At 35.0% G+C, this 8,046-nt stretch overlaps 1 long non-coding RNA gene across 1 annotated transcript; it reads left to right on the plus strand.

The window, feature by feature from the left end:
* The first annotated feature begins 6,214 nt into the window (after positions 1-6,214).
* LOC146750413 (uncharacterized) lies at positions 6,215-7,215 on the plus strand. Its single transcript, XR_014930670.1, has 2 exons — positions 6,215-6,544; positions 7,038-7,215. It is a non-coding gene; the product is annotated as an uncharacterized LOC146750413 (long non-coding RNA).
* Positions 7,216-8,046: the final 831 nt, after the last annotated feature.

Below are 8,046 nucleotides of genomic sequence, written 5' to 3' on the forward strand. Positions count from 1 at the left end.
ATAATTGTTAACCAGCGTTCCACTAACGAAATACGTGTAGCTGACACTAAGATCCACTGTTCCAACAAGAAAAACCTGTTTATTGTATTACCTTTTTTTTCAAATCAAAATATTTGATGTTTCACCCTCCCCTTCTAAACAAAAAATATAATTTACATTTCTTGATAACGGAATTTTCCTCTGGTCTACTCAAATTCGAAGTTATTTTAGTAATTCCATCAACTTAGTGGCATTGATAAACACTTAGCTGTCTTGATAATGATTGATCGTCGCATACCCACGTCATGGTGTAATAAACGATGTATGACGTCATGATGATGCTAGCGGATGACATGAAATAAACTTTACATTACATCATCATGCAATGCACTTTTTATTTGGTGGTTTACTCCGTATCTGAAATCGCCATACTTGTCGATGAAATTGTTTGTAGTTGACATTCACCTCAACTATGTGCTTAAACCATGACGTAAGGTATATGATATGTCAAATATATTAAGGATATGTCTTCACAGTAAGGCTATGATAACTCTTTCTTATTTAGAATAAGTTAGCTGTATTTTAAAGGTTGTCAGTCTTAGTTACTTAGCTTTAAAATGGTGTAATGTATTAAATGGTAATAAAACACATGAAAATTAGATCCGGTCCAGTGAATCGAACAAAAAACATTTCGTGTCTAGGGTGAATCACGCTTTTGGGATATATACAAAGATTGCCGCATGCCTTAACACACCTGAAATCGGGGGTTCTGTACAGAAATAAAGACAAAATATCAATTAAGGTAGAGATTCAGTTTAACTGACAGGTATTTTAAGTAGTTAATTAAAAAACCAAGATGATCTCCCTTGTCCACAAAACTATCAATTTTCGAAAAGCTTATTGTATGAATTTTAAAATTTTGTTAGTATGTTTTGTTATGGACACTGTAGTTTGAAATATGCATAAAAATGTGCTTTTTGGGGCAAAAGTGATTTAAAAAAAGCTTCTAAACCATGCTTCTGTGTCCTGTCAAAAATGGTTTACGGGTACATCTGTTTACTATGAAGAAAGTGCTGTCTAGAAAACTGTCTATCAGTTGTCAATTTTGCAGGACAGCTGCTCAAATTTCACTACTTCAAGTTTATACATGAATTAACACCCAGGCTAGTTGTCTGTAGGATCGTTGTAACACTGTTCAACCAAAAACAATGCCAAGCGTCTAGAAGCTATTTTTTAAAGTTCTGTAATGTGCACTAAAATGAAGCTGAGATAATTGCTAATTTGCATAACAATTCACTCAGTAAGAAGTTTGCTAATGCTCATAATTCAAATGGCTGTAACAATTCCAAATTTAAATGTATTATCATTTTGTAAACAGTTAAATATAGTGCATAATATGGAGATCCCGTCATTTTTATTTACAGTCGTGCTAAATCTTGCCAAGCATTCAAAAGAGAGAATGTTTGCACCTGTTATCTATATTTTAAAATCGTCTTTTGAGTATGTTCGACTATTCACTATTCTACAAAATCTTAACAGTCTATAGCCAAGACTGTTTGAATAATAAAAAGCAAAAACAATTGTCACTCCCAAGTGCCCACGAACCTGCATCTCTACATTAAAATATCTAACAATACAACAACGGAAACGAACTGTTGTATTTCAATATGCTAAACTCAAAAGCATTAATTATTACTTAATTTTCACAACGTATTACTCTCGTTAGAATATAAGACATTTAGAAAAATCCATTTACATTTAATTTATTATGTTTTTGTCAGTTCAAAAATGTACTGCTTGTTAGCCAGCTCCAAAAAAAGAGATACCAAATTCACGAGATTTATGGTGAAATTAACTCTTTTCCTCCATATTCTAATGTATAGTGTTCATGATCCTATCGACAACTGTTCTGTCAACGTTTAGCTTTGGTGATATTGTTACGTTGTTCCTTGTCTAGAGTGCCATAAGGGAAATAAATTCCAACGCTTTGTAAATAGAGCCACCAGACACCCTGTGACATAAGGTTCTTACTTCGTCAGATATTACGAATATGGAAATCATCCACCTTACTAACGATTTCCGAATAATGCTGTATTTTTAGCATCGAAATGATCAACCACAATAATTCAAAGAGTTTAATGTTGTAAAAAAACTAGTATATCACAACACGACTATTTTATCAGTAAGGGTACTTTGAGGTCGCAGTTTGCAATATTTTGACCTCGGTCAAATAGGTAGAAGATAGGTTTGATAAGATATTCACTCTATAAGTGGTAGGATAAATATAGGCCGTGTATTAAGTCTACACTTGCATGTATGCCATACTCAAACGACGTGTAACATCTACATCACTGGAACAATCGAGCATTTTGGAAAGTAATGAATTATATTTAATAATTTGCAATGCAAAATAGCGAACATAAGTACGGTATTTCATTTTCAACATATACATTACATTGATAAAACATATATATATAGTATATGATGGTTGATGCAACTTTTCTGTCTCCACTACCAAAGACACAAAGTATCAAACAACCAATATATAAAGGAGTTGAAGACGTTTCGCTGTTGATTGCCTACAATATGTGGACAAAGTGATCAAATCGTTACACCAAACACGTGAACTTGGTATGCACACCTTGCATCAAATAAAAACAAATGTATTAGTCTACCTGCCGCATCTGATTGGTGAACCGGTACAACTTTGAGGGGCAATTTGTACCAATGATTTTCTGGAAGCATTGTTTGAATAGATTACATATTTGTACGACAACAACCTTTCATTTAATTCCATGTATGTCGAATTTTAGATTACCAAATTTTGCATTAGTTCATTTTGATTGGTGAAGTAGCGGTATTTGTATAAATATTTTTTTTATATATTATACGAATATTAGCGGTTACTTTTCAGAAAATAGTATATCGAATATTTTTTATGGTAAACTTGATCTGTTACATTTCATGGTAATTTTTGCTGAACTTGATTGAGCTAAAGTGATGAACCAACGCCACCTGTTTTCGATGATATTGGAGTGACTAAGACAAGGCTTCAAAAATGATACTACAAGAACAACAATAACTGTACAACACCATGACGTCACTATCTTCCAGAACTCGGCGAATCTTGTTTTCACCCCGAGTTTCTTAAATTCTTCAGTTGTTTGAGCATGCACATATTTCATGGCAGCAGATGGGGGATTTGCTTTGATCTCTTGTTTGTCAACATAATTTCGATTAAATTAAGTGAATTCTTCTCTATGTCCTGTCGTGGACAACTCAAGGATAGGGGCATGGTTGTATATGTTGATTGATGTACCTATAAACTTGGATGAGGATCGAATATTTACAGTTTCTTTTTTCGCCAGAAGGAATGGTTAAGACAAAACTTGGTTCTCGCTTCAATAGCTCAATTTCTGCAAGCAGTGTCACATTATCTGTGTGAACATCACTTGGCTCTTTAAAACTCATTTCAATTAATTTGCAAAAGACAAAAACTGTAATGTCAACCTTTTAACGAAACATTGTTTATAAAATTCCAAAGAGCAGTGAATGGACTGTTTTGACTACATATACAAAAAACATGAAAATTTATGATATGAAACAAATTTAAAGTAGTATGTCTGATATAATTTGTCACGTGTTTGTATATAAAAGTCATGAAATCCCTTTGTGTTAGTATATGAAAGTTCTAATAGTTTAGATTTGTATTTACATTAGACATTGTGCGCATAGATTATGATATTTTGATAAACTATTACCCAGTAATATAACCTCAATAATTATATACATATTTACTAGTAAAAATATATAAATTATACTGGTATTATTATTAGATGGTAATGTGCCCTGCTCAGTTATAGACATATGTAAAATCTTTTATATTTATGCAATTACAACTATCCCGATATTGTTCACGTTGACATACAAATGTTGGCAACTAAATCTCATTCAACTAGCTTGTCACGTGACGCAGCACATTATGTGTTTTGTATATTTTCCAGAAGTCTGTTGCAAGTGAACATTTTACTTGAAAAATATTTGTTTTGTCAAATTCTTGTGTGTTTGTCAGCTTGCAACTTTATGTTGTCAAACATCAAGTAAATGAGCTTCCGTGGTTTAAATATATAATATGGCACTAACACTGGAATTTGGCTGATAACTGACCAATGACGTGCAAATTTTAATTATTTACTTGTCGTGAATTATGGGATAGTAAGCGTGTAAGAGTAAGATGATATTACTATTTTGCCTATCCGGTGTGCGGAATGGGATTTAAGACTTCCATTGTGTGAACATTATGAATGCAAGTGTAAAAAGACAAATTGGAAATTGAGTTGTGCTTGAATATCGAATGAAGTTCATATACAAGTATTAGGTAAGCAATTCAATTTTTATTGCACCAAACATCACTTTTGCGTTGATGCATGTACACAAGGCAACTAATTATGGCGGCAGGCATCGAAAACAAGACGATTTGTGAGCGACATTTCCTCTCCCACCTTAGAAATAAAACATAAACGAGGCTTATTATGTAGTGCGTTAGTTACTTGTTGCGTTACTGAATGATTCCCCTTGTGTAACCCGGTCATTCATACAATATCTACTCGAATATCATTCAATACGTGTGATTTTTATTTTACCACGATGCTATACTTATCTATGTTTTTTTAATTAAATCGTTAACTCATAATCATTTACATTTGAGTGTCGTTGCACTCAAATCACTGTATGACTATCCAGCTCATTTGAATTAAGTTGTCGTTCAACGAGCAGATTACATAGTGTTTATTTTGTGAGATGTAGTTTAATATTGGTCAGTTGTAGTTTGTTTAGACCCGCACGTTTTAATGTGTAGAAGCGTTTGCGTATTGTAAGCTTACGAACGTCCGAGCATAGACTCATCATACGCGTCCTGTTTTTTTCTCAATATAAAGTAATATATAATTCAACAGTTACAGCGCAATTATTCAATTGTATAAGCGTCTAGATCTGTCTAGACAGTTCATCAACCTATCTTTGTTTATTCATCAAGTAATGAATTACTTATTATTAGATATCTCACGTAAACTGTCATTGGATTGATGTACAGGTCATTTGTGTGATAACGTCGTGGCAACATGTTAAATTATGCTTGTCTCCCCAAGTTTCTAAATCAAATGACATGTTTCTTCACAACTTAGGGAGTCATTGATTGGAATCATTTCTTGTTCGTACACGTACTCGATGTATATATTTTTCATACGACATTATAATTTCTCAAAAAAACTAGAAATTAAACCTCCATGCTATTTCTTGAGAATGAAAATTAAAAAAAAAGTGAACATTCAACTTAATATTACTATTTCCCACACCGTTATCACAACCGTATGAGCCGCAAAGTTTGCATGAAGCCAGTAAAGCGAGTACAGTTTCGACTGACGTACAGCGGAGGTTACCCCAGACCATTCGTCCCGGTGTTATCGCTAACGCCACACGAGACTCCAGCTTGTCTCCTATACAATTTGACTGCGCACATCCAGAAAGTAGATGTAGCTGTGATTGGTGGAATACTAATGAGTTGAGTGTCAATCAAACGCCCACGCTATCTTTAGTAAACAAAGTCACGTGACACGCGCCATTTTAGTTTTGATTAGTTCATCGGATCGGAGTGGTCGGGCAGGCGATTTCAAGGCAGCACGCTTAACCCTTTCGTTCACAGGTTGGGAGATATTAGAATGACTGACAATTTCACGCCACTGTTTTACATTATTGGCGGATTTTTCTGCGCTATCAATCTTTCTCTTACAAACTAGACATAGATGAGACGACAGAGTCGCTCCTTTCACAACGTCGCACTGGATCAAATTGGAAAGACGATTTCCATAAGTTATCCCTCCTGCTTTTCCTGGCTTGAATAAATTCACACACGACTTTAACTGTCCACAAACTCGAAGACTACACGAACACAGTCTACAATAGTCGTCCGCAACAATATGTATGTATTTCTTCGGTGTACTGATGCACGAATGCACCGTGACACGGTGTTTCTCGGGTGTCGCCATCGCTGAGAATGCCGCCGGCGCAATTTTTCACCCAACTCGCGATTCTGTTTTGCAACATTTTATCAATATTCCCTTTGACAAAATCGCCGACAAAAGCACCGCTTTGCTGATCTTTTGTTCTATAATTCTTAATGCAAACACCGACCCTAGTAGTAATTAGTAACGTCGCCTACAATCTGATTAAAATCTGATGTAGTGTACGGGCTTTAATTATTTTGGCTATAAACTTATTTTAATTTTATGTTTTATTACTTTTGTTATTAATGCCTTTTTATTTTATTATTTTACTTTGATTTTGATTTTGTGATTTTTTTAAAATTCCGCCCTACATACATCTGAGCCGATGCCTATGTAACGAGATTTCAACGAGACCCACTGTCGACGATTTTAGTCAACGAATCACAGACCTTCTTCTATAGCGCACATGATGACGTCACTGGGCAGAGTCAGGTGGCAAACACACTCAAACATAAAATGGCGGATTATACCGACGTTAGGACCGAGAAGAACATGGCTTTTCGGTAAGTTTATCATTGTCAAATGCAACGAAAGTCATTTTTTTATGTTTATATTGTGGCTCGAATGGTTCGAGTTTAGATCGTTACTTTGCGTAGTTATTCTGGGAGTGACGATTTTGTTTCCACCGGTTCGACCGAACACCGGTGTCTTTTTCCAGTCGCTTGCCCTGGAGACGGGTGATGTTTTGTTGACGATCGGGTCAAAACCGTCTACGGTATTGAAGCCGTAGCTGTAAATATTCATCAAAATGTATCAACATTTTGTACATTATACAATAACTCTTTATCAAAGTAATTGAGCTGATTTGGACTGGAATAAAATATTTTTTATTTGGAACACATCGCAATTGATCAGGAAATATTTTATTGCTCCAATTTTCTGCGTCGATGCCGTGGGCCGGTGACCGTTATACAATTTAAAATTTGCATTGTTTACTATAGCTGTTTACAGTGTTCTAATCATTACGATTTACTTATTTTTTTGCTTCCATTCTAGATAATTATGCTCAGTGTTTGATGTAAAATTGAAGCGATGACTGAATAAACGAACCTTGGCTGGCGAAGATGTATCAGGAAGTGTACACATTTGTTGGAAGTGAACAAAATATTCAATGTAATGACAAAAATTGGAAAATGCTGTGGAATTTCTTTTGTAAATAAAAATATACTAGCAATTTTCTATTAATGGTTTATTCAAGTGGGCAAAATATAATGTACAGAAAGATTGCCCGTAGAGTATCGCTACACTGAAAAGTAAGCAACCGACAGCCTCTATAAAAGGGGGCCTGTGATTGGCTGTTACTTACGCGAGATTTGAACGGGACTTACGTAGGCGTCGGATCAGATGTATGTAGGGCGGAATTAAAAAAAATCAAAATCAAAGTAAAATAAAAAGGCATTAATAACAAAAGTAATAAAAAATAAAATTAAAATAAGTTTATAGCCAAAATAATTAAAGCCCGTACACTACATCAGATTTTAATCAGATTGCGTCGCCTAGTACATATGAACGGTCGTCATTGCAAATCGAACATCCTTTTGAAATTTGGACGTCGGGCAGGCGATTTCAAGGCACCGCACTTAAATATTAGCAAGATATTTTTCTGAGCGGTTGTTTATTCTCTTTCAAACGAGACATAAATGTGACGACATAGTCGATCCCTTATCCACCGCTAAGAATGCCGCAATGTTTCGTTCGTTTTGCAACATGCCACAAATCGTCGAAAAAAACACCACTTCGACGGAAGCTTGCGTAATAAGGGGGTTAAAACAAGAAAACAAATGCCATGTTTAATACATATCGACCTGTTTTACTTGCGAAAGATAACGGAACATGAACTCGTTTCGTGCGACTTCGGAACCCGAAGGAACACACCAACAACGTTGAATTTACCCGCTATCTTCCAAATATGGTATATTAATTTATTCAGTTGTTTATTTAGAGTGACGTCCGCGGTCGAATGCGATTGGCTATCGATGTCAGTGCAAAGGTCATATGAATATTA

Source organism: Saccoglossus kowalevskii, chromosome 1 (assembly GCF_978046115.1).
Source record: "Saccoglossus kowalevskii chromosome 1, keSacKowa6.1, whole genome shotgun sequence".
Classification (NCBI taxonomy): Eukaryota; Metazoa; Hemichordata; class Enteropneusta; family Harrimaniidae; genus Saccoglossus; species Saccoglossus kowalevskii.